Genomic DNA, 26,719 nt, shown 5'->3' on the forward strand with positions numbered 1-26,719 from the left:
CTGGTGAAGGCATTGGCCTGTGTATTAAAATCTCCTCGAGGTGACCCGAATGCAACTCTGACCTCAACCAGAGCCTCTCACAATGAATGTTCCCTGCATCAGCTGAGGCCTAGGCTGGCCTTGAACCCTCAGTGATCCTCCTGCCTCAGCCTCCAGAGTCCCGGGATTACAGGAATATGCCACCATGCCTGGCACAATTCTAAGTTTCTGACACATTCTCGGGTGGTGCTCTGTCTTTGCTCCTTGCCCAGTACTGGCACTGTTTGGCTCCTATTTCCACCTTCGGGGCAGCCCTGCAGCGGCCTCCTCATGCTGCGACCCCCCACAGTGACCAGAAAGGGGAGGTCCCTTGTTTCCTGACCTGCCAGTTGCCGTGGCTCATGAGCAAAGCCCTGCGCCCAGTACCTGCGCATCTGCGTCTCAGCAGGGAGGCCGTTTCCCAGACAGGTGGGGCGGGGAGCAGAGCCCCCAGCGGAAACAGAAAACAGAGTTCCTGCCCCAGGGCAGCTACCATACAAGCAACTTAAGGACAATTGAAAAGCAACAACCACAATTAATATGGTTTACACAGGCAAAACTCATTAACTGTGGGCCGCGGTGCTGGAGGTTACCTTTACTGGGCAAACGCTTTCTCTACAGACAGTACACATTAACTGCAAACAAGACGCCAAGGGGAATACTTAAAGGGCTATGAAACAACCTTCGAGCACCCCCATGGAAGGGCAGAAGACCCTTCATCTACAAGGGAGCCCCCTGCCGGCCTGCATTAAATTCCCGCGAAGTTTGGGTGAATCAACTCTGTTCCCTCGGGCTGGGGATGGAGCTCAGCAGCAGAGTGCTTGCCCAGCACACACAGGGCCCAGGGTTCAATCTACTGCACTTTCAAAAGACTCAAACACTTTTGGAAGAGCTCATAACTCAGACGCTTTCCTAATTAACTGTGTGACCAGGCAGGGGTGCTAAGAGCGTCACTTCCTTGTCGCCGCTGCTGGTGGTGGGGTCTGAGTGAGGTTCAAGGTCTGCAGTGGCCCAGTGATTATCAGGAGATGATAAAGAAGCAACCCGCCCGATAGAGCTCTTATGGGGCTGCTTCCTGCCTTTTTAGCTGTTCCTGTCTGTGAACTCCACAAAGCAAGAGGGGCCTGGAGCGCCACAACGCGGGACCCACCCCCGGGCTCCCACTGCACCTCCTGCCCCGCTGCAAGTTACAGATGACAGCAGGCTCTGGCTGAGCCGGGCTGACTGCACCCTTCACCAGTTGTGTTAACGCTGTCTAAAGTCACCCTTTCTCAGCCTCCGTCCTCACGTGGTAAGGAAAGGTGCCATCCCAGCCCAGTTCATAAGGCTGTGCGACAGTTTAGTTAGGCAAGCAGAGCCCTTGGACTAGGTAAACTATTATAATGATAATAAAAAGTAGAAGGGCTTTCTTTGTGTGTGGAGGTTGCCACCCGGGATTAAACTCAGGTTCTGCACAGGCTAGGCCAGCTTCTGCCACTGAGCTGCATCTACAGCCTTCTTTCTTATTTTATTTTGAGATAAGGTCTTGCTAAGTTGCCAAGGCTGTGGGGGTGGGGGTACCTTTCTGTATTGTTGGTGGGAATGTAAACTAGCGCAGCCACTAGGAAGATCAGTGTGGAGAGTCCTCAAAAAACAAAAACTAGGAATTCCATTCCACCCAGCTATTCCCCTCCTAGGAATCTCCTTGAAAGAGTTAAAGACATCACATTACAGTGATCCATACACAACTCAAAAAAGCTAAATCCTGGAAGCAGCCTGTATGTCCATCAACAGATGAACGGGTAAAGAAAATGTGGTATTTACAGATAATCGAGTACTATACTGCTATAAAGAAAGATAAACTTGAGTCACTTATAGAAAATGGATGTACTTTGAGACCATAATGTTGGGTGAAAAAAATGTTGTTAAAACTTAAATATCTCATGGTTTCTCTTACATGAGAAACCTAAATTATAAAGAGCAAAACAAATGATAGATAACAGGAAGTAGAGAGGTAGATCTTTCTCAAGTGGGGAGGGGATCAAGAGATGGAGGGATGGAGAAGGGGGTAGGGAGGGGAGGAAATGGGGAATAAAGAAAGGAATTAAGATGTGGTACATACATGTGCCAACTCTGTACAAGGGACATAAACATATCCACTGAAGACATGTACTAGTAAAAAAATAATAAATTGCCCAAGCTGGACTTGAACTTGCAATCCTCCTACTTCAGCCTCCCAAGTAGCTGGGATTACAACAGGCACAAGACACTGCTCGGCAAAGGTTTTTCTCCCTAAAAGAAGTGAGGTGGTCAGCATAGCTCTTCCTTTGCAACTCCAAGGCACACTATTCTCCCCTGGGACTCTCTTGGCCTGAAGAGAGAGTTCAAGTCCTTGTCTTGGTGCCCTTCTCTCAGGGCAACTGGCAAGTTTCTGCAGAAGGTCATGGTCTTGCTCCTTTTCCCCTCATCCTGCAGTGCTCAACCCAAAGCCTACAACTAGCAGGAAGCTGATCAGTGTTTGTTGCACTGACTTCCCTGCATAACCCAGCCAACAGGGACCAGCGAGGGAGCCGGGGGAGTCATGGTAACCAAGCAGACGCCTAGGCCAGACCTCCCACCCACCGCAGGCAGGTTCTGTTTCTCATCTTAGAACAGAAACGCCACCTAGGTAAAACAAGAGTTGCACTTCTGAGCAGGGGCCGAATCCACGCTAATGACTGCAAACAGTTATTTTTTTGCTCCAACACTACAGGGTCTGCCTGGCGCACCATGAGTAACCACGAAGTGGACGGGTCGGTAGGCTTTCCGCTACGTCAGAAGCATCGCTCGCCGCTGTTTCTTCTCAATGGGATACAAGCTCCGGGCGGAGCGCTCGATAATCTCATCGCACTGTCCGCACATCTGGCCTTATTCTGACAGGAATGGGTCGTTAGGTCAGGGACCACCTTCCTCCAGGTCGAGAGGTGCTCTGGCCGGGGCTAATTTTAGGCTCTTTGAGAACTGCTTCCTCAGGCCGAAGGTCTCACAGTGGGCCACAGAAGTCACATTTTTTTAGGTTTTCTGGGGGTTTTCCGATGAGAAAGCCCTTCTGTTTCCTTGAGCCACGAGCCACTGTGACGGGAATGCAACCTGCCCATCTGGGCCTTGCCAAGGGTGGGCTGGGACTCAGTTTCCCTGATACTGGTGGCTGAGTAGGGCCTGGGGTTTGGCCCCTGAGCAGGGCGGGGGGTGGGGTGGTGGTGCTTGTGGTGGGTGTTGCTGGGTGACACACTCAGAGGGCGATGTCAGCGTGTGGACACTGTGAGGTCTTTTTTGGGAAACAGGCTGTAGGGACCGTTCCCTCCATCGCATAGACAGTTCTTTTGCGGCCTTTTTCTTCCCCGGAGTGACTGTTCTGCAACTCTCCCCTGGAAACCAGGCCGCCCCAAGCTCCCAGGGAAGGAGCGCTTTGGACGAGGCCTGCAGAGGGGTCACACTGAGGCTCGGATCAGGGCACAACAGGTAGACACAGCGTGCCCTCGGTCAGTGCTCTCTGCCGGAGAGCTGTGTATAAGGTGGCACATGGGGGTAGCTACCAGCAACCGTGTAGGTGAGGTTTCCGGAGCGCCCACAGCGGCACAGACGAGGTCCCTGCAGCACCATGGCTGTGGCCCTCAGGCTCCGGCTGGCCTGTGCGCAGTGGAAGAGAACCAGGCTGCAAGCTTCCTGTTTCCCTGGCAGCACTGCTCCCTTCCTCCCTTCCTCCCGAGCCCTTTGTGTGTTCCCTACTTCCTTCCAGCCGGGTCATCCATACCCCAACACGCACGCACGCGCACGCATGCGCACAGCCGCACATATCCAAACCAGTCCCAGGGACCAGGGACCCGTCAAAAGCAGAAACTTGCTACAGTGCCCCAGACATGCAGCGTCTGAGCCCCTCCTGCCTCAGCTCTCCAGTGCTGCTGGTCCCCTGCGTGCCACTGACAGGCAAACCGTGGCCGGCAGAGAGTTCTGACTAGCAGGTCCCTTTCCTTGCTGAGCACAGCTGCTGGAAAGGCTCTTAGGGACACAAATGCGTATTAAGCACCTACTATTTATACTAAATACTGTACGCATTAAAAAGCACAGCGTTTTTATTTCTTGCCCCACAAGCTTCTCTTTGTATGCAATGGAAATGAGCGCTAATCATCAGCCAGACACAATAATATCCGGATATGGGTCATTACACAGGGCAGTGACCTACCCACTTGGTACACTGACCTATTCTTGGTTATTCCAAAACATTATTCAGACAGTAAGATAAATTGGTTAATTTTTCTTTCCACTCCCAAATCATTAAATTAGAGAGAAGGGGAAAAAAAAACCCAATGAACCACACAAACTCCTAAATATAAAAACCTTGATCCTACCATCTGTTTTACTCCTAAATATGGGTTGGTTTATCTCTCTCCCACCTTCTGTGCCTCAGGCCTCCAGAATTTGGTCCCTAACAAACTCTGACTTGCTATTTAGAGTCCAGCTGTTAATTACTTCTTCAACACCTCTTTGTGGCTCAGGCTGACCGCTGAGTATCCTCCAGGGACTATAGTTTTTCCTTTCTTTTTCTTAAGTGGCTCCAAAAGGTCCCTCAAAGGTTATCTGTGCCCCAGATGTGTCTAATACCTAGCGCTGGGGCCTGCCTGCACAGAGGGGACAGCACAACTTGGTAGGAGCTTTTAATGCACACAAAACACAAAACAGTGCCCCATGAAGTTGGCAGGCTTACTAAAAATCTCACACTGGAGCTAGGCTGCGTTTAGTATTGCCGATTTCTTTCTAAAAAGGTAAAACTACCAATTCATGTGTGCAGCGAGGGAGAAGTGGAGTAGTGGTGGTGGAAGGCTTCCAGCTCTGGCATCTGAGTTGCCTTCCTGGGGTGGGTACAGCCGGCTGGCACTGATTGCTAGCCTCCCTTCCAAGCTTGGTGCTCAGTGACGTTGGTAGCTTGAAATCGGCCGTGGTGGTCATATTTAGGCCATGGAAATTCATAAACACCCATCAAGGCTCGCTCCACTATCCTGAGAGCTGCTTGCTAAACAGGTACCAGCACCGCCCTGCTTGTAACTGGTATTTCCCATCTTCTCTATCAAAAAAAAATTCTTTTTTGGAGACAAGATCTTACTATGTAGCCCAAGCCAGACTTGAACTCATGATCCTCCGGCCTCAGTCTTCTAAGTGCTGAGATTATGGGCATGAGCCAGCGCATCTGACTCCCACCATTCATTTAAAGGATGCCTTCACTGAGCACGGGCTGATGTTTAGACCCTGGAATCAAAGACAAGCTGAAGAGCTCATGATTTGCACAGAATAATGCAACTGCCACACAAAAACAAGAACAACAGTGCCCACTGCCGCCCTAGTCTTCACATTTGCAAGCTCACCTGGTCCTCCCAACAGCAGAGTAAAGAACTAGTACTACTCCCTTTCACAGATGAGGAAACTGAGGCACAGAATGCCAGAAAAGTTGCTTATGGTCACAACCAGGAAGTGACGCTTCCAGACCCCGTGAGGGCTTCTCCCCTCCCAGGAAAACCTGCTACTTTTTTACTGTCCCGTCCAAAGGCTTGGATGCGAGCCCAAGTTCAAAAACACAGGGACCTTCTCCGCCGGAGGAAAGACTCAAGAGCAGAGTTTTAGGAGGCCTTGTGCCAGGAGTTCTGGGAGGTGACAAAAATCAGGCAGGCTCCAGAGAAGCCTCCACAGACCCCAAGAAAAACAGCTGAGTGGCAGGCGAGGCCAGCTTGAGAGGAGGGGCTTTGGAATACAACAGCGCCCTTGTCGTAAAGCCCCTTCTCCTGGCACGCTCTGTTAAGCAAACGCCTTCCACCTGTGGAAGGGAGAAAAGCAAGAGGTACGGCACATGATCAGGAGGAGAAACATCCTCTGCTTCTCACAGCTGACCCTGCTGAGAAAAATCCCACCTTCAGTCCATGCAAGCTGGGAGCTGCTGAGATAAATATGGGGCCTGCACACAAAGGCACAGCCAGGGGTCACTTCTTTTTTTGGCACCGGGAATCGAACTCAGGACTCGTGCGTCCCAGGCAGGCGCTGTGCCCCTGAGCCATATCTCCAGCCCGGGGCAGCTTCTTTGAAGCAGCTGTGACAGAGACAGTAGCTCCTGATTTTCCTGTTGGGGTCCCAGTTAGAAACTCTAGAGGGAACCGCTTTCTGCCTTCAACCTCCAAAGAGAGAGAAACTGCAATTTGTGAATCATAAAAATTGAGTATTTGTTACTGCTGCTTTATAGGACCGAGACAGCCTACCAACATCCTGCCAAAAGTCAGACACTGGGCTGTGTGCCTTTGCCTCTGATACTTAGGACAGAGAACCTAGTCCGTTCCCTTATTCCCTACTTCCTTCGGGTTTTTCTTTTCCAGGGAACGAGTCAACTCAGTCAACAAGTATTTATGGAGCGCCCACAGGATTGTGGAGCCTGGGAGGAGACACGGGCTGCTGGAAGAAGCCCAGGCTAGCTCTCACTCGACAGCTAAAGGAAATGTCAATCCTCAGGCCAGGTCCAAACAGGGCAGTAAAGAACAAACTGCCACCCTGGGTGGGTTTATTCTGGACCAACCACTCACTCTTGGCTGAGCGGCCTCTGTTATCAGAAAGGCCAAAGTGGGTGGATCAGCCATGTTCATGCACATTTTTGGAAAACTACAAGCACAATGCTGACAATCTTGATGGTTCAGGGGGTGGGGGTTGGCTGAGATCCTCTTCTCCCCCACCCCCCCAACTCCCAAAGGGCCAGCAACCATCAAAATCAGTTAAACAAATGTTGTCCGATGTTCATCATTTTCCTCCTCTGCAAACATAAATGTGTGTGAGCTGGATGGGAGAAGCTAGGAAAATCTAGGGCCATGGAAACAGCCTGCTGGGGGCCTGATCTTCTCCAGTTTGGAAACCTTGGCTTCACATTCTGCTACTCGAAGTAAGTCTCGTGGACCAGGAGCACGAACATTGTGCTTGGGACTATTTAGAAATGCAGAGTTCTAAGTCCCACCCAGGGTCCGGAAGCAGAATCTGCATTTCTGCAAGCTCCTTCCCCAAGCACAAGGCTAAGAGGCACCCCTCCATATAACCAAGCAACTGTCTGTTATTAAACTCCAGAGCTTCCTGAAAGTTGCATCTGGGGACACACTTGCCTTCCATACTGCAGGGAGGCAGGGAGCAGTCTTCCTAGATTTTCTGCTTGCTGTTTACAAATATAAGCAAAGCCTGAGGATCGGTAAATATATTACGACTCTTGATCTAAAATAGGTCACCTTGAAGGACTCTGATCAACTGCATGATGTTTGACATCAGAAGATAATTCTTGGCGCTAACAGAACTGAACGCGAGCCACCATAAGGCGCCCTTTCACCCCTACAGCACGTTCAGCCAACAGCGCACGCTGGCCTAGATGCTCTTGTTTTAAATACCCAAGCGATGTTTGAGTAACCTGTATGGTTACAATTAGGATCACCACATCTGGGGAAGTCACCGCAAACTCCCACACATACATATGGTGATTTTAATAACAAATAACACATCTGGAGATTGCTGTAAGGATGCTGGTGGGGGGAACCACTGAAGACATTCACTTGCATCTTCACAAAGGAATCAAATCCAGCTGCCATGTTACTGCGTAATTCTCCAGAGTCACAGGACCCCCCAACAACCTCACCATGAGCAAGCTCTAAATTTAAAGCTGATTCCCAAGCCCTCACAGTTTTGGAGAAAATGTGAATCCAACTGCTTGAGGAGGAGACTAGATTTGATTTTTTTTTTTCCTGTGAATCCTAAAACCGTACAAGTAGAAAAAAAAATCCATTTGTTTAAGCTCTGAAAATTAAATATAATTATCTGAATAAATATGATCCCAAGTTTCTCAAAATATTCACCTCAGGATAGAAAAAAAGATAAAAATAAAAAAGTAATTGGGAGAGATTTCTTCTTAACAAGACTTTGGGATTTAAGGACTAGGTTCTATTCAAGTTCTTTCTTCTTTTTTTTTTTTTTGTACCAGGAATCGAACTTGTGCTTGCCAGGCAGGTGTTTGTGTCACGGAGCTGCATCCCCAGCCCAAATTTCTGTTCTATTTCTTTCTTTCTTTTTTGTTAAAGGACTAGGTTCTAGCTTAGCTGTCACTTTCTCGCTCTCTACATCGTTTTCAATGCTGGAAGTAAAATGTGAAAATCCTATTAGGCTTTCAGGAGATAGATCCGAAACAGGACACGTCTGTGAGAATGTGTTTGGCTAAGGGGGAAAGGCTGTAATAATAATGGTCATAGTAATGAGAACAGGCCATGTGCTAATTGGACATCTTTGCTTCCAGGGAAGGTTAGTTCCTTGGTCAGTTTTTCAATCCGTACGGAGCCTGCTGAGCTGTCTGCTCATGGTGTACTTGATCAAGCATCTGCAGAGACAGACGGGGCCCTTCGGAGGGATGCAAACCCATCCCTAAAAACAGGATCATTGATTGTTTCAGTTATGAAGGAAACCGCCCCCCGCAGCCTCCCATCCGAATGGACTGGATCCTGTCAAAAGCTCTCAGCATTCACTCTTGACAGAGATGATTGGACGCCTAGGATGTCGGCTCCCATGGTGACATCGGCCATTGGGGAACAAGGGGGAGGGAGGATTGTTAGTCACTGCCATCTACCAACCAGACGCTGGCCAAATGCTTCTTGGGGATATTCATATCAGAAAACTAGACAGAGTGATTTCACCAGATAAGGAGAATGCCTTGAGAGTGTCTTGTGTTATTAATAAATGCCAGGGGCAATATCCCTGAGTACACTTGTCAAGTGGGTTCCTTCCTCTCCCACCTCCCCTCAACAGCCAGATGTGGAAGTCAGGAGCCCTGGGCTGGGAGCCGGGTGCTGCCAGAGGCAAATCTGTCACCTCAATAAGCCCAGGCTCATCATCTATTTAGCAGAAGTGGTTGTACTGGCTTCGCTGGATTCTTACTACTATCTGAGGATCTCCGGAGACAATGGAAGTACAGGTTAGGTAGGGAGCATCTGGGTGGGGCAGTGCGTTGGGAGGGTCACCGTGATAAACAGCTCCCCACAGAACACCCTCCAAACAGCTTGGCTTTACATTTTAACACATTTAGAATTCACGAAGCAATTAAATCCATTTTGATCTAATTGTGTTTTCCTCCAAGGCCAGCTGAAGGTTCCTCTAAGCCGGCTGAAGCCTGGGAGTACTTGGCAGCTGAAACTCCACCCATTCACTTGTGCTGAGATAGCCATCGCCGATTTTCTCCCAGTGGGTAATTGGGCTCCCTGCACGGCTTTGTTACATCTGGAGACCAGAATCAAGGCAGTCGGCACTAGCAGCAGCAGTAAATAAGCCACTGCACTGAATCAGCACTGTGCATGCCAGGAGGAAACCGGACGGCCATTTGGATGGAGACCTTCTTGTGCAGAGGAGGGACGGTCACTCAGTGACCAGGGGCATGGCCATCCTTTAAAGGTTTCTATCTGGCCAGCCCCTTTCAGCATGCACACAAATGCTGGTCCACTTTGAAGAGGCCCTTGGGTCTTACCCTGTAACTTGAAGATTAGCCATGTGGACCTGGCCCCTACCTATCCTCTCGTTTACTCTGCAGCCAGCTGATGCCTCTGCAGCCAACCACCCCACCTAAGAGGGAAGAGGGGAGGGTGTGAGGCCTGGTAGGAAGGCAGCCTTTGGTCCTCCACCCCTGGGAAGGAACGCAGAGGGTTCGAGCTCCTAGGCCAGTGCTGGGCCACAGCCACTCTGCACCGTGTCCCCCAGGGCCAACAGTGAACCACACTGCTCCTGGAACTCTGCAGCTTCTCAGGGGCCAGGCACCCTGGGACTTTGGAGAGGAGCCTCCTGTGGCCAGCATCTGTCTTCATGCACTACGCTGGGTCCGTCCTGCTCCCCGCAGAGTGCTAAGGCCATCTTGGGGCAGACATGGCTTCCACTGGCCACCCTTAAGCTTGTTTCTCAGCCCTCGTTACACTCACTCTCCAGCAACAGCTGACCCGGGTGGCCGCTCCTCCCTCTTCCTCCGCACACTCTCCTGCTTGGCTTCAGGGACGGACGCCCTCCAGGTGCCTCCCGTATCTTTGGGTGCTCCCTCCCTGTTCTCCGTCGTCTCGCTAAGGTATACACACGGGCTCAGCAGGGATCTCCTGTGGCCTCAGGGCTTGAAGAATCATCGATCCAGGGGTCCACGGGCGACGCTGCCTCCCAGACCCCAGCACCCGCCGCCCACCTGCACCCCACTGGGCACCCCAAAGCCTCCCCGATCCGGCTCCATCTTCCTTCCGGTTGTTCCAAGGCATCCCCGACCCCTTCCTCCCCTCCGCCCCGCATTCAGTCCACCCACAATCTTCCTACTGTCCCTTCAAAATAGACCCAGAATCTGACAGCTCTTCCCACGCCATTTCCACTGCCCCCACGAGGCCACACTGCCCCGTATCTGTCCGATTTCCTACCCGCGCCCTTCCTGTCTTTATCACAGCAGCCAGAGCGCTCCCGTAAAAGGAGGGCTGTGTCACCTCTTTGTGCCAGGTACCCCCACTGCCCATCCCCCAGCGCTCCCACCACTGGCAGTGCCTGCTTCCCCCCACTGTGTGCCTCCTACTGAAAAGCCCCTCCTGGGAGCCCTTCCACAGTTACTCAATGAATCAACAAAGGAATTCAAGGTTTTACCCCAAGCCTCACATGGGCTGGGACGCCAGGTTGATTCATCCCTCTTACTTCCTCCCAAGGGCTGGATTCTGCATCCTCCACCCGCTGCATCTCACACCTCCAGGGGGCGATGTTCACAGTGGGGTCCGTGACCTGCAGGGGTCTCTCAAAGCTAACTCTGTAGGCCTGTCCTTGCCAAGAGAACAAGCACCCATACTGGCCCCGCGGGTGCCCGTCCTAAGGTGCTGCACATAGATGGGTTGGGGTCTGTCTAGTCGTGAGTGAGTGGTGCAAACCCTGCCTCCCTTTCTCTGTGACCCCCATCCTGCCCCTCAGACACCCCTGCCTCTGAGCAGGGGGTCCCCTCTGCAACCCACACCCCAGACTCCCCTCCTGGGTCCCTGCCTTCCTTCCGTTCCTTGCTCAGTTGCTAGAACTTAATTCTGCTAAGACTCAGATGATTTCTCTCTTTTTTCCTTCCTTCCTTTCTTCCTTCCTTCCTTCCTTCCTTCTTCCCTCCCTTCCTTCCTTCCTTCCTCCCTTCCTTTTTCTTCCTTCCACGAGGTATTGAACCCAGAGTCTCTGCAGTGAGCCCCGGCCCCAGCCCTTTCTATTCTGAGACAGGATCTCACTAAGTCACTAAATTGACCAGGCTGGGCTCAAACTTGTGATCCTCTTGCCTCAGCTTCCCAGAGCACTGGGATTACAAGTGTGTGCCACCACACCTGGCTTCAGTCCAGATCATTTCAAAACACTGGCTCCCCTGGGAATAATGTAAACGTAGCTGGCATGTTCCCAGGTCTTTAAACAGAGACACAAGAGGATCTTAAGCACTTAATGCCAAGGCATAGTAGCCTGAACACGTTCTACAGTGTGGTGCGTGTGGGTGCTGAGAACGGAACCCAGGACCCCTGTTAGGCTAGCGCTCTACCACTCAGCTCCATCCCCAACTACAAGTAGTTCTCCTGAAACTGTCCTGCCAGCTGATTAACAATAAACTGCAGCAACAAGCTGAGGGAGGACTAGCTGGAGAGCGGAACAAACGATACTGATCTTGCAGATGTTAATGAAGACCCAAGAGTCCACACTGGAGACCCACTTCACAGTCCGTACTATGGGTCCTCCTGCCCTGCACCGGTCCGCCCCACTATGACAGGACTGTTATCTAAATGAGGGAAGGGAAGAAAAACATGTTCTTTCATTCAAGAGCTTAAAAAAATGCAGCGAGCTAGGAAAGTCTGGGCTTAAATAGCTGCTCCTAACAATAGGGAAGCTGGGGGAGGGGAGGAGAGGCCTCAGGGAGAATCCTCTGCAGGAGACTGAAAACTGGGGATCTGCACGGGGAGAAACAGCAGAGGCAGCGCATCTGCACAGAGGGGAAAGGCTGAGGGGAGAGGGCGCTGCGCTGGGGGAAAATGTCTTCCGGAAGGCGGAGCCTGGGACGAGGCTGGACTGATACCCGCCAGGCCATCAGCGCTGCTCATCCAAACTGCAGCACCCTCAGGAAGAGCAGGACGCTATGGCTGAGCTCGGAGACTGTTCCAGGCAGAGCAGGTGGTGTCTGCCCTCATACCGTCCCACAGCCGAGGGGAGCAGCAGCGTGAGGTCAGGCCACCAAAACCTCAAGGCAGTGTGGGACTGACTGGTCTTCCTGTGCTGGGAGGCCTCTCACGGGAGAGGTGAGTGTGCTCCTAAGTGTGCTGTGTTCGTGGACGCAGAAGCGTGGATCTGGCCTGGATCCTGGCACTGCACGCAGGCAGGGGCTTTGTCTGCCGGCAGCCCGACGGTGGAAGGAAGTCCCCGCGCAAGGAAGCCAGGCGCCGGCTTGCCAGCCTTCTGGTGCCCAGGCAAGAATTATAGGATCGTGACTAGAGAGACGGAAAAGGACCTCCTGGGTGACACCTAAGACCCCTAAAGGCACGGTTTCTTTAAGGGACTCTCCCTGGCTTCCTCAGACCGATGTATGTTTTTGGATTCTGATGGTTCTGAGAAGAGATGAGGTGGAAAAGAGGCAGGGTGGGAGAGAGGGAGACCTGGAAGGAATACGCACTGAGAATAGAAACAGGCTATTCCCGGACCCGTAGAGTTGTCCAGGTCCTAGAGAAGTACAAATAGAGTCCTAACAGAGCATTCCTTAGAATACTTAAAATAAAAAAGTTTTTAAGGGAATCAACACAATAAAAATACTCTTGGAGCCTGAATTAACTTATGCGAAAAGTGCCCAGTCCTCTGAAGCAGAGTGAGAAGAGTCCCCTCCCAACTCCTCTTGCTAGGCATTATCAGTGAGTCAATCAACAAACCCTGACAGAGTTGTGCTGTGAAGAAGGACAGACGGAGGGGGCGCTAAGGACAAGGCACTCCCAGAATCAAGCGAGACAAGGCTCCAACCAACTTCTGTTCCCACACTGAGAAAGACAGAACAAAAAGTGCTGAGCTCCCAAAGACCGCTGTGCAAAAAAAACTGTTGAAAGGAAGACAAACTCCTTAAAAGGGTGACCTTGGGTGTGCCCTTCCCAATCAAGCTAAAGGTCACTCCCCTGAGAACTTGTACTTTCTGATTTCCTGATTTTGCAGAATCTAGAGCTAGCAAAACGAATTTAAACCCTCTAGCTTCCTTCCTTTCTCCATTTCCTTAAAAACAAAAACAAAAGACACAGATTTAACATTTCCATTAAAATACAACTTAACAAAAAGCATCACACACCATGGTTTAGGCAGGGGAAAAAAAAACAACCCACATTTCTGTCTTTCTCTCTTGGTTGTAAGATTATTTTTCAAATTTCAGCAGGCGCTAAATTCTGCCCCTGTACAGCTTAGCCCGAGGTATAAGCACTTTTTTGGCAATGAGGGTTTTAATCATCTCTGTTTCTCAGCTCATTTGGCTTTACAAGGCCACTGCTAGGGTCAGGGCGGAAGCTCCCACCTCGGCCCTGCGCTGTCCTATGGTCCTGGGGATGGCCCTAAGACCCTAATTCTTCGGAGCAGTCCCCAAGCTTCCTCTGGTTTGTATCCACGGCAGCTCCACCAGACAGACAGGAACCACTTTGTGAGACCAGAGTCACTTGTCACCTGTGGTCACCAAGAACTCAGGCTACGTGCTGTGTACAATACGCACCAAAAGCTTAGAATCAAAGCGCCTTGGTAATAACTTCTTACACTGATTACATATCAAAATGATACCATTAATAAATGGTGTGAAAAACATTACAATTAATTTACTCGTTTCCTTTTTTTTACTTTTTGCTGTTCTGGGGATTAAACTCAGGGGATTCTCACTGATAAAGCGGAGCATGATAAGATAACTGAGAAACAAACAGAGATAGATTAAAACCACAGCCTGCCTAAAGTAGCAGGGTCTCGGTAAGTCACTACCATCGCCCAAGGTAGCCTTAAACTTGCTCTCCTCCTGCCTCGGCCTCCCAGAGCGCTTGGCTGAGAGGCACTCGCCTCTGTGCCCGGCTTTACTGGCACTCTCTTGGAAGGTGGTACTGCTAGAATTTTCAAAATGATGCCCCCCAGATCAGGTTGTTGTTGGACACGGCTGCTCTAGACGGATAACCGCAAGGTCACCCCGCGGGCCAGGGACAGACCTGGGGCTGAGCTCTGCTTCCCCTGCATCTGAGGCCACAGCATCTCTCAGGCCTTGGTGAATGGGGCGAGCTTTGCATTCAGCTGAAAAATGGTCTGCACAGTGTCCAGGGAGCAGGGGGAGGATGCTGCCTGGCTGTCAGAGAATGTCGGGGGCGGGGGGGACATGCTCTTAGCAGCAGAGGAAAGAGGGTCCGAGGAACCTCGCCGCGGCTGCATGGAGTGTGCGGCAGAACTCAGCCTGCTGACTGGTCCAGTGAGGGAGGTGGGGTACACACCTCCAAAACAGGGGGCCCCTGTGAGCTCAACCCCATCCAACCCTCCGTCTTTTCTACATACTGGTAGAGAATTCTTTCACAATTTCTATCAAGTGTAGCTCAGTGGTACAGAACATTTGCCTACCATGTGTGAAGCCCAGGGTGCCACCCCTAGCACTGTCATCTGTCCAAAACTACGAGGGTCCTACGCTGCCTGGGTGGAACCTTGCAGTAGATTCCCCCCATGCGCCCCATCGTCCAAAGCAGCCCTCAGCGTGGCCTCGCTGTCTAGGTCAGGTCTCTGCACCGGACGTCACTGCTGTCTTGGGTACCTTATGGCTCCCTCTCTGTCCCTCTGCAATAGACTGGGCTGTACGTGAGGGCAAAGACTTGGCGCTTCGGGCTTCTCGGGTCCCCGATGCAGAAGCAGCGGTGTGTGGCTGCCGAATGAAGGACAGAGGCTGAGCAGGGTGACCGCGCCTACTGGCGTGTCCGGGGTAAGTGCCGGTCTGAGCCCCACCAGACAGCAGCCGTCACGTTCTGCATTTCGGAGATGGCGATGGAGACTCTGTCTGGGGCTTGGCACTTGTCCCTACACCTGGAAAGCAGGCTTCACTGTCCCAGCCAAAGCCCCCAAGCTCGAGGGCAGCAACCGCACCACGGTGCTGCCCTGACCTGGTGTCTTCTCCCCGCCCCACGTCCCTCCCAGCGCACAATGGGCCAGGACGGGAGTCATTTGTGTGCGCGCCTTTCTTCCCCAACAGCTTATGGACTCTCGGTGAATAGGGCCCATGTCCTGCACAACTGAGTCTCCACCTTCTCTCCCGCTGCCACCTCACCAGAACTGTCCTTGGCGTAGAGCGAGGGCTGAGGCATCGCTTGCCTCAAGCAAAGGGCGCCTTTCGTCCTGCGGACCCCACGTGCCAGAGGACAGAGGCTTCCTCACCTGCACTGCCACCACCTGCCTGCCTCGCCTCCTCCCACCCTGCTAACGAGCCCATGCCATTCACATTTCTCATTGCTCACGTCACCCCTGCTTTTGTGAGCGTGTGCCCTTGGCATGTGAAGTCCTGCTTCATGGTGCTGCCTCACCTGTCCCCTCCCCCTCCTGACAGTTCAACACGCTTCCCTCCCTCCCCCATTCGCCTTAGCTGCGGGCTGTCTCCCCCCGGACTGTTTACACAGCTGCGGAGTTAGGGGATGCTGCCTCTCCCCGCCCCAGCCCAGGGTTAATACGTGTGCACTTCCAGCTCCCCACACTCCGGCAGCGGGAACGCTACCTCCGACCCAATCTCCCGTAAACAGACCGTAGGCGGATAATGGCACTTTCGAGGGATGCAGAAGCATGTTGAAGCACTTATGTTGAGTGACCTGTGGGTGCCTTCCGCAGCCCACAGGAGGGGCCGCTGCTCTGCACCATGGGAACCTAAGTGACAGCGTAGGAGGTGGCCACACTGCAGACCTCAGAGTCACCAGCGCTGCAATCACAGTTATAACAAGGACCCTCGATTTGACAAGTCTGGACTCCAAGGCCTGGTTGAGTGTTAGGGGAAAAGCTGACGGAAATTTAAAAATAACCAAATATACAAACCACTAGACAAACTGCTCGGGAATCCCGGAACTACAACAAAAGGTCCTGACAGTGTCTGGGGCGTCTCCAGTTTAAGGTGCCCCAAAGGACCATCTTCTGGACCACATTCCAGGGCAGATGGGAAACCCAAACCAGACAGGTCTAGAAAGCACCGCTCTTTAGCCAAAGCTTGTAACGGTGATATCTCAGAATTGTGGGTCAGCTGAGATTGGAGAACCAACAGAAAAACTTTTAAATAAAGTGATGAATAATAGTGACCCGAGGTCTCAAGAACGCAAACTGGATAATCGGATGCCCTGAGCCCGGGCGTACTGGCAAGTTAGGGAACACAGCATTTGGACATCTCAGTCACTGAAAATGCCCCCTGCAGTCCTCCTGTCCTCCTCAGCCTGCCACTTCTAGAAATCTACGTGACATCAGAGGCTTCTGTCTGTAAGGGAAACGGTTGCCCTTTGTGGTCTGGCTAACTTTCTCCAAGGAGCTCAGACTGCAGCCTCGTTCGCTGTTTCCACCCCAGAGCAGTGCACATCGAGGGTCCGCACACGCCGCCGAGCCCCTCCTTTCTGTCCCACCTACAGGGTTCGAAAACTTTCCTTGTCAAGACATCAGCCTGGCTTGTTTCGAGAGAGGCAAGTGCAGCACCTGCCTGCCACCTTTGTCCTGAAAGGTCCACACTAGCAGGTTTACACAATCCCATCAGAGGCCTCCAGTCATGTGCTAGGACAGGAGGCCCCGGGGGTCTGACCCAGGCCAGAGGCCCCTCTGCGCAGAAACCTGCAAGGACAGGCCTGCCTATGGTGGTGTCTGCGGGGGTCCAGGAACAACCATGGTGACGCAGCTCAAAGCAAAGGAAGGAATCGAGAAAAATCTGCTGGTCTACAGGGAGTGCCACAGGGCCACTGATACACCAAGAAGCACGGCCTGATATATTAACTCCCTGTAGGGTACCTAAAGCCATCTTGCCCTCACCTATGTGGTTGTCGTGTAGCTAAGCTTCCGTTGATGGCATCACTACAACGGAGTCTGACCCCTGTCCTTGAGATCCTAATGCCACGTCTTCCCCTTGGAGTTTCACAGGGTTCGAGCTCAGACAGAGTGTTGGCTCCACATGCAGAGGAGGAAACGTGGCCCTGGGGCCACACCACAAGCCTGAACCTGGAGGCCTAGGCTCCCAAAACAGGGTTCCCCCCTTTCCACACAGCCCCTCAGGGAAAAACTCCCCCGTGTACTCTGGAGGCGATGATAAACCAGCCCTGCTCTCAGGGCTGAATTCTGCGCTGCAGTATAAAGAAAAGGTCTAGGGGATACAGGTAGGGACAAGCAGAGTCTATAATTACCACCCCCTTTTGCTGTGGATTAATATTGGTGTGTCACTGCCACTTAGTGGGGACCCAGGCCGAAACTCAGGAAAAATGAAAACAACTCTGACAGCCATTTCCTTGCTTTCTTTCTCCACCCAGGAGGCACCAGTGGTTAACAGTATGGTGGCAACAAGTGGGTCAAAGGTCAGCCCCTTAGCCAAGGCTGGTTTCCATGGAGACAGGGCCTATTCATCCAGCACACAGAGCCTCTTCACAGCCACTTACACACAATTGAGCTATTACTGGGAGCCCAAGAGAGAGTGTCTGGAGCACAGCGGACTAGACAGGGCAGGGTTTAATGGAGCTGATTAAATGGTAGTCAGGGAATTACCCAGGGCAGGATTTGGGAATACCCTTCAGCAGCAAATTAAATCCCCAAGCCTCATCCCATTCCCAGCGAGCGCACACACCGCAGTCTCCAGGATCCAAAGCTCCATTTTGCAGAGGATAATGCCAATGTCTACCGATTCACACCAGCCTCGCCTTTCTTCCCACAGGCCTACAGCTGAGATCCTGGGCCTCTGCCACGTCGAGCATCTCCATCATCTGCTTGACATCAAGGCACTTTTGTGACTTAGAGATCAACTCAGAGACAGCGAATTACAAGCTAAGCAGGCAATGCGCTTCTGGCATAAAATAAATTCCAGTGGATGGGAAATGTGGATCAAACCCCGTACTTCTTCAGAGGTGAGAAATTCTTTGGCATTTGTTTGGGAATTCTTGAAATCCCTTCTTGGACAGGTTGACAGCACTCGTTCCAAAGATGCATGGCCATCTGTAATTCACTAGAGATTCTGCCAAAATTCTTACCACCTTCAGATCAGAACGGAACAACACAGATGAAAAGAAAACTTGCCCAAAGTGATAAAGTACTTTATTAAAAGATTACCGTCTCCCACAAAAACTTCTAGGTGAATGTTTATAGCAGTTTTACATACAATCACCCTGAACTAGAAGCAGTCCAAATCTCCTCTCAACGGTGAATGGATAAACAAGCCCTGGTGCGGCCCCTAAGTTTTTGCATGGATGGAACTGTTCTGTGTGATTGTGGTGTTTCCATATGTCAAAACCCCAAAAACGAGTTTTATGGTACATCTAAAAATTGTCTCTCAAGTTAGTTGCCCTGTAGAAAGCACAAAAGGAAAAGGGTGATGACTCTTCAGGCCCGAGTAACATGAAAAAGAATCCACCTTATGCTCCCAACTTAGTACCCACCCAGTTGTCTTCTCCAGCCAGGGGACGGAAAGAGGAACAGTCAAGAACTAAAGCACGGATGGATGTTGGCGACCAGGATCGAGAGGAGAGCCGGGCGTGGTGGCGCACACCTGTAATCCCAGCACTCTGGAGGCTGAGGCAGGAGGATCGTCACAAGTTCAAGATCAGCCTGAGCTACAAAGTGAGCTCAAGGCCAGCCTGAACTGCATAGCGAGACCCTCCATCAAAAAGCCAAAAAAAAAAAGAAGGATCAGAAGGAGAACATCACTATTTATATACCTCAGACCTCGAACTTCTTGAGTGTGCTATGAGAATAATAAGCAAGAAGATTTTCTTTTAAGTCTTTTAATTAAGAGAAAATAGAAAGGAGAATGAAAGATGCAGTTCTGACATCAAGTGGTTTAAAACCCCCAGGCGGACAGAGGCGAGCAGAAGGGATCACTGTTCAAAGCGGCGACCACCACTTCCCAGAGCTGCTCCAGCCTGAGCCGACTGAGGCCAGCAGGACCCCGGCAGCCTCCCCCGGACACTTGCAGCCCTGCTGTGGCCCCTGTGTGGCAGCCAACATCAGGCCACGCGGGGCACCATCAGTGTCTGATGAAGAATGAATGAATCTGAGGGCAGAAGCCAGGAGGAAATCTGATTAAAGAGACACGGAGTGGAAACACACGGGGGTGGGATTCATGCAGACCGCTTATGCAGACCGCTTGTCCAGGCCGGGTTGCAGGAAATGTTCCTGAGACAGGTGTAAAATAACGACCACAAAAACAAACATGCATAAAGTAAAAACCAAAATAATCCCCCAAACGAAAGGCAGAAAGCAGACAGAAGCAAGAAGGAACGAGGTAGGACAGCCCCACCTCCCAGGGCCTGTGCAGCCACGGCGGCCACCCTGGCCCCGCTCCCGTGCAGCCTGCAGATCCGAGGGCTTGCTGAGCACACTCAGGGACCCAGAGGGGGACCCGAACAGTGTGCCAGGCTCAGCGGCGGGAGGGTACAGGACGGAAAACATTTCTTTTGTTGCACAACATGCCAGGTGCTGTTTTAACTCCTCTGCTATTATTAACTCACTAACTCCTCAAGGGTGGGCTGTCAAAAGAGTCCCACTTTACAGATGAAACTGAGAGAGGGGTGGAAGAGTTTATAGAACAGGGAGCTACATGTGTGAACAATAACTTGGGGGGGTCCAATTCTGCAATATGAGTGCCTGAACCAGGGAGCTGCTCTGATGGAGGATGTACCCCAAGGTGTCCAGGGAATGGTGCTCTGGACACACCCTTCCAGATGGTTTGGAGGGGAGCAGCGGACTAGAGACATCCAAAACAATGTCAGAGGAAAGCCTTCAGCTCCAAGAGCCTGACCTTCTGTGCCGTGGAAGGCTGTCACGTGGACCAGAAGGAATTCAACACCCTCTGGGCCGCCGCCACTACTGCAGGTGTTCAGGCAGGGGCCAGACGACAAAATGCTGGAGCAGATAACCCTGTGGTCTCAGCCAATGATTAATCATTCTCAGATGGAAGCGGTTCTCAGAGCTCCCAGAGCTAGGAGTGAATAGAAAAGCCCAGTTCCAACTCAAAGAAGAAAGACTGGCAAAGATGCCAGGAGACAATGTCCCACAGAGGATAGAGGCTTGGAAGGCTGAGGCAGGACACATCCCTGTGGGGCCAGGGCACCTCACAGACTCATTCCAACAGACTCAACATCCCTGGCGCCCAGGAGAGCTGGCTGTTCCTTCCGGCTGGCTTAGCAACTTCCTCCTCTGCAAGATTCCTACAGATGTTGCAAAGCATTTTCAATGGACCCTATCATGTTTCCGGGAACATTTATATGTTCTTTCTCCCTAAATAGAGCATTAATCCTGAGGGGACCAAGATTTCAAAAGTCCAGGGATCCATCCAAGCTTAGACTAATTTTTGGAAAGCTTTCGAACATTTGTTCCTTTATGAAAAACTAACAGCTAATTAAAAAGTGATATCCAACCCTTCCCTCAGGCCTTCCCTCCAGCAACGCTGTATACAGTGCAGGAAAAACAGCACCACTAAGCTTCTTTGCAATGAGAGTCCACCCTGTGGAAAAGAGACAAAAAAGACTGCCATAGGGAGATGTGGGAAAAGTGAGCACATCACATTTGCTCTGGGTAGGAACTGGCTCAGCTTCTTGCAAAGAAATCTGACCGTATGCTGAAGAGCTTGAAATGATCACCACATTTTCCTCAATGAGCCCGAGTGTGGGAATCCACTCTAGGGGAATAATCCTACATTTCGAAAAATGAGTTACAAATAAGAGACATGCATGCACCACTACTTATGAAAGTTAAATACCAGGAAAACTTAAGTTTTTAAAAACAGGGAAACCAGGCGTGGTGGCGCATGCCTGTAATTCCAGTACTCGGGAGGAAGCTGAGGCAGGAGGATCGTTGTGAGTTCGAGACCAGCCTGGGCTATAAAGTGAGCTCAAGGCCAGCCTGAACTGCACAGTGAGACCCTGTCTCAAAAAGACAAAAAATAAATAAAATTAAACTAAATTTAAAAAACAGGGAAATACTAAGATGAGTCAATCAGAGATAAAGTTTGGGATAAAATAAGGGAAATCAGCAGGACATCAAATCTCAATGTTTTAAAAAAAGTACAAATCTTATACACCAGAAGAAAAGCCCAGCAGAAGCTGGACCGACATATTTATTTAATTTTTTTGTCTTTTTGAGGCAGGCTCTCGCTATGCAGTTCAGGCTGGCCTTGAGCTCACTTTGTAGCCTACGCTGGTCTCGAACTTGCGACAATACTCCTGCTTCAGCCTCCTGAGTGCTGGGATTACAGGTGTGAGCCACCACACCCAGCAGGACCGACACGTTTAAATGATTATTTATGGGTGACAGGATTATTAAATTACTTTTTAAAAATCTCCCCCCAATCTCCCAATTTTCTTCAATAAACACGCTACTTCTTGTTCGTCCAGTAGCTGAAGTAAGACAAGCAATATCCCCTCTGTGCCTGCTCCCTGGGTCCAGTGGAACCTTCTTGCTGTCCTTTGGGGAATGTCCAGCCACAGTGAACATTTTTTATGCACTAACACACTCTAGGGACCAGGCACTTGTCTTGTCTGAGGCACCTTATGAATGTGTTTCCACACCTGATCATCTCAAAGCCTCCTTGAATGAGCATGCTGCCTACTTTGCATAGGAAAGTGGCAGAGACAGTATTTGGACACAGGCCCTAACCTTCTCACACGCTGCCTTAGAAGCGAGACCTTGTTTCCATTCAGTGCCACTGAGAATGCTTTGAAGGTCTGTGAGTAAAGAGGTGCAAGAAAAAATAGTGCATTAGGAGATTTTTAAAAAGTGGGGCAGCAGGTTGGTGGTGCACATCTATAATCCCAGTACACAGGAGGCTGAGGCAGGAGAATTACGGCAAGTTCAAAGCCAGCCTGAACTATACAGCGAGATCCTGTCTCCAAAAAAAAAAAAAAAAAGAAGGGGGAATCAACAGAAAGGAAAGACCTGGAGCCAGGCACTACCACTACTATCCAAGCTGATGTCCACAGACTGTGTCCTCTGATGGAGGGGGGCAGTTTTGGAGAGCAGGGAGGACCCAGGACCCAGTGGCGGTTACAGGACATGAAGGGGATAAGGTCAGGAGAAAGGAATCACTACAGAAGAGAGAAACTTCAGGAGACTGTTACAGTCTGTGGATTTCCATCAAAGGATGCTGGAGGCGCTGACAGGAATACAGCCATGTAGCTCGGTGGCCCTGCCACGGATCCAAGAGAAGCCTTGGGCAAGTAATGAACCTGTGCCTCAGTTTCCTCAGAGTGAAACAGGGCTACAGAACAGCACATGCTTCATTGTTTCTGCAGGTGAAGGACAAAAGGGATTACCTGTAAAGCCTCAGAAAGCGCGAGCCAGTCACTGTTCAACCTCACGTCCTCCCGTGTTTTCTGTCAGCGGTTGCTCAAACGCACTTTCACGGGGCTCCATGTGTTTCTTTGCCCGACTGATCTGCAGTGGCCCCTGACCTAGCACAGCACACCCCTGTACCTGATTCCTGGAGGAGGCTCTCCAGCTCAGGACTTCCCCGGGTGGGCCTTCTCTTCCTCCACCCGCCTCTTGTTCAAATGCCTAACTATCTACTGAGCACTTCAACACTTTTCCGAGGGGCTTTCTGGTGAATTTTTGGAATTTTTCAAGTATATACAAAAGTAGAAGCTGGGCATGGTGGCACACACCTGTACGTCCCAGCACTCGCGAGAGGCTGAATCAGGAGGATCGTAGGGAGTTCGAGACCAGCCTGGGCTACAAAGTGAGCTCAAGGCCAGCCTGAACTGCACAGTGAGACCCTGTCTCAAAAAAACAGAACAGAAGAAAACAAAACAAAAGTAGAATGATTCAACAAACCTGCTTAAGTCACTACCTAGGTGCCATAATTAGCAGCTCACGGCCCACTCTCCTTGTACACACAGACCCTGCCTACACCTGCTCACGCTACGCCTAAGCCCAGAGGTACTCTGAAACAGATGCAAGGTCGCCTCGCATTTCATTGGCTGATATTTCTGTGTGTCTCTCCAGAAAACGAGAACTTGAAATTTCCTAGAAAATCACTATGTATTTGAAAGTTAGTCATTTTCTAATCTCATGACCTATCTAGTCATGCTTTTATATTTTCCCGATCGTCTTAATAAAAAGACTCCCTTCCCCGCCCCCATGGTGTATTTAGTCAAGATCCAAACGTAGTCTACACACTGCTATCTGTCAATACGGTCAATATATATCTTTGAATCTTTTAAAAACTTTTCATCATTTTTTAGTCTCTAAATCTTTGGAGGCCTCTCTTGCCTTCCTCCTCTTTCTTCTCTTTTCCTGCAGAGGAAAGCAAACTATCGGTCCTGTAAAGTTTTCTACCATCTGTGTTTTCCCTAATAACATCCCTAAGGTGTCATTTCACATGTCCCTCTGAACTGTGTATTTTTTTAACCTAGTAATTAGATCTTGAAGCTTGATCAAATTCAGGTTCAATGTTACTTAACTCTATCTGGGAGAGAAGGAACAAGGCTGTTTCTTCTTCACTTATTAGCTGGATTACCTCTGTAAAGTGAAGATTTCCGCAAGCAGTGGTCCAGTGGCAGCCCACGGCCCAGGCTGGATAAATATGAATCCTTTTTCTTTGTTGGGCTGACAGTAAGACTTAGTCCCTGATGTCCTCTAAGATGAGCTTGCTGTTATTTATTTGGTTGGGAATTTTAGCATCACCGTGAACTTGAGCATTTAAAATAAACATGGTACATCACTCAGGAGCTCCCTGAGGTTGGCTTCTGATTCCTTTTGACCTCCTAGTCCTGTTTCCTGTATCCTGAAGAGCAGTTAAGTGTCTAGTGGTCTGTGAGAGTTTTCCTGTTTTCTTATATAGCAATAAATTCTAGGTTCCCTTGTCCATCAAATCAGCTATTTCTCCCAGGAGCCCTGTTTTGCTTTATTTTATATTAAGTGGAAAATGGTATTTGGGGAGTCCAACCCGAGCCCTGGAGTGGGTCAATGCTACTGAGATGACCATTGTTTCTGGGCCTTTGCGACAGACAGAGCTAGAAGATTCCATCACACACACAACGTGTTACGAGTTTACATCAGCCCTTCCAGCTTCCACTCAGGACTGAATGTAGGATTTTTTTCTCAGGCTCACTGACCTTCCCTAACTACCTCCTTTCTGTCATTGACAATCCTTGTTCTCCGCAACACCAACATACTCATTCCCTCCTTTCAAAACACATACATGACAGACTCAGAATAACTATGCAGACACCACCATCGACAACACTGTTAATAAATAAAAATAGCTCATGGGCTTGGGTTTTTATTTCTTTTCCTGGCAGGTCTTTTAATCCCTACTTTCTCTCCCACTAGGGGTATACAAATTACTGTGTTTGTACAAGTAGGTTTTGTCCAGGTCTCCTGGCTCAGTCCTGGGACTTAGCTGTCCAGCCTCAGCTGAGCTGTGATATCCTGCTCCCCTCGGCCAGTTCCAGCCTAGAGTTGGACCTGGTACAAACCAGCGCAGAACCCAGACCAGAGCAGATGCCTGACTTCGGGTTGCTCCTCGAGAAACCCAACACGCTCAGCCAGACCTGGAGCAGGCAAGGTGGCACCTGCGTGTGTCTTGCCCTTGTGACAGCAATGTGGACAAGGGCTGCTCCCCCTGGGGCTTACCGAGAGCTGCTGGTTTCCTCGCCATCCAGTTCACTACTGTTTGGCATCAGGAAGCTCTGTACCTTGCGTGCCTTTTGACAGGTCCCTTGTAGGTGGCTGGTAGATGACTACCTAAGAAAATGAGGCGCTCCACCAAAATACGTCCTAACAATAAGCTTTAACTTAAAAATGAAAACGAAATCGTTTACTTACTTAGTTGTAGGTTAAAAATTGATGTGTCCATTATGGAACCAATGAAGTATCATCTATTTATGAAACTATATATGTATCCTCAAAAAGTAAAGAAAACAACTGGTGATATTAATGTACAACTAAGCACCAGGTGTGGTGGTACATGCCTGTAATCCCAGAACTTGGGAGGCTGAGGCAGGAGGATCATTGCAAGTTTGAGGCCAGCTTGGGCTACATAAAATGAGTTCAAGGCCAACCTGAACAGCATAGTGAGACCCTGTCTCAAGAAGACAAAAAGAAAAAGAATGTACAATTATCCAGACTAATGTCTTCCCATATTGAGGTGAGAGTTTCTTACTTCTTTTTTGTTTTAAAAGAAATAAAGTGGCTTTTTAACAGTTATACTATCCAGACTTATCCATTTACTTCCTTCCTCTCTCAGAAGCAACTATTGTCCTGAAGGTGCTATTTCTATCAGGCCTCTGCACGTTTCTCTATTTTTATTACTTATGTATTACTCACACATAGTGTATACACTCCATTTGGGGGCCTTTTCTAATTTTTATTTTGACAAACACTCCAAATTTATAGGAAAGTTGTGGGAAAAGTACAACTTTGACCTTCAACAAGACTTACCATCATTAAGATGTCCCTGGTTTGATTTCGTTCACGCTTCCCTATATGTGCACTCACGTGCCCATTTCTACTTTGCTGAGCCATCTGGAAGTCAGTTGTGGACTCTGCGACATCCTGCCCTCAAATACCTCAGCCTGGATGTGTTAGGCACCCCAGCATTCTCCTATATAACCAATAACCAAATGTAATTAACATTCTCTCGGGAGTTGTGTTTTGTTTTGTTTTTTTCTTCCAGTGCTGGCGCTAGAACCCAAGGATCTCACTATGTAGTTAGACTATGTAGTAGACTAGCCCAGGATGGTCTCGAAATTCTGACTTTTCTCCTGCCTCATCCTCTTGAGTGCTGGGATTCCAGGCATGCGCTACCATACCTGAGCCTCATGAGAGTTTTAAACACAGGAGTAGCACTATGTTTTTTAGTAACTTGGTTTTTCCAGTCAACATTAGACTTTCAGAATTTATTCATATTAATACATGTGGATCTGGTTAATTCAGTCTATTCTACTATATGACTACACGGGTGTATTTATATTGATGACTATGTTGTTCTTAGGTGAAGCTACTATAAACAATGCAGCAAGGACTACCCTTGGTCACATCTCTTTTGTTCTCGTGTAGGATTTCTGCCGTGTTGAGATATATGCATCTTCAATATGATCAGATATTAAGTAGGGATAGTAATTTAATTATTTATTAACCTATATCCTTGCCAACATCTGTATTCTCAAATTTTAATTTTTGGCATACCATTGTTTTCATTTGCATTTCTAAGACTCTGCTTCTTTCTTTAAACAGAAAGCACAGAACATGTTTAGTCTTTTCTGAAACTAAGAGTTGATTCTGTCATTCTCGTGGCCCTCTATGACAAGGTACCCTCAGTATTATTACTTTATGTTCCTTTTTTTGCTAAGGGTCACATGCTCTTTAATCTGCAGATGACCAGTCCACATGAAACCAACTAGTCCGTAATAAAAATCAACAACAACAACAAAAATCAATACCTTTCTAAAATTTTTTATTTTATTTTATTTTATTTTATTTT

General features: G+C 49.7%; 1 protein-coding gene and 1 long non-coding RNA gene across 3 annotated transcripts in view; one reads left to right on the plus strand and one right to left on the minus strand.

Moving 5' to 3' along the window:
* Positions 1-26,719, minus strand: part of Tcf7l1 (transcription factor 7-like 1 (T-cell specific, HMG-box)) — a gene marked incomplete at its 5' end in the record, with an annotated part of 146,608 nt that overhangs the window by 45,658 nt on the left and 74,231 nt on the right.
* Positions 12,184-18,138, plus strand: LOC102007033. 2 transcript variants are annotated; one of them, XR_001234174.1, is made up of 2 exons: positions 12,184-12,344; positions 17,960-18,138. It is a non-coding gene; the product is annotated as an uncharacterized LOC102007033 (long non-coding RNA). The 2 variants fall into 2 exon arrangements; XR_261035.1 differs by lacking the exon at positions 12,184-12,344 and adding an exon at positions 17,722-17,777.

This window comes from Chinchilla lanigera, unplaced genomic scaffold (assembly GCF_000276665.1).
Source record: "Chinchilla lanigera isolate Chin_1 unplaced genomic scaffold, ChiLan1.0 scaffold00023, whole genome shotgun sequence".
In the NCBI taxonomy this organism is placed as follows: domain Eukaryota; kingdom Metazoa; phylum Chordata; class Mammalia; order Rodentia; family Chinchillidae; genus Chinchilla; species Chinchilla lanigera.